Source organism: Phytophthora parasitica (assembly GCF_000247585.1).
Source record: "Phytophthora parasitica INRA-310 unplaced genomic scaffold supercont2.7, whole genome shotgun sequence".
Taxonomy (NCBI): domain Eukaryota; phylum Oomycota; class Peronosporomycetes; order Peronosporales; family Peronosporaceae; genus Phytophthora; species Phytophthora nicotianae.
This window is the reverse complement of record NW_008648993.1, coordinates 1,951,408-1,952,111: the sequence shown is the minus strand read 5'-3', so window position 1 is coordinate 1,952,111 and position 704 is coordinate 1,951,408.

Sequence of the window (704 nt, the reverse complement as noted above, 5' to 3'; positions counted from 1 at the left end):
TCCTTGTCATGCACAGGGTAGTTACGCTCAGCTGGCTTCAGCTGACGCGACTGATAGTAGACCACACGATCACGTCCCTCGTGATCGTGCTGCATCAACGCGCATCCGATAGCAAAGTCGAATGCGTCACTACACGACGTGGAACGGGTGGTCTTGGTCAGCCACTGCCAAGACCGGCCCCTTAGTCAAGCCCTGCTTGACTACATCAAAGGTCTGCTGACTCTCAGCAGTCCAGTTCGACTCAGCTTCCTTCTTAAGAATCTGTGACAGCGGGCGAATTTTGCCCGCGTAATTCTCAACGTACTTGCACAAGTACGTTGCAAGCCCAAGGAACTACCTCAGTTCCTTCACATTGGATGGCGTAGGCCATTCATTGATCACTCTGATCTTCTCTGGGTCAGGGCGTACGCCGTCTTTCCAGACGAGACACCCAAGGACGGGTATCTCGCTCGCCCCGAAGATACACTTCTTCAGGTTTGCATAGAGCTTATGCTTACGCATGAGCCCTAGCAGCTGACGGAGGTGCTCTCGGCGCACCTCAAACGTCAGACTTCCCGTCCACAGCCCTACTGTGAACGAACACGCCGTCAAAGTAGCTCGGTGTGCACCGAGCGAGATAGATGTGTCGCGCATCTATTGAAGGTGGCAGGGGCGTTCTTCAGTCCCTGCGGCATTACGAGCCACTCCCAAAGCATGCCGCTTGG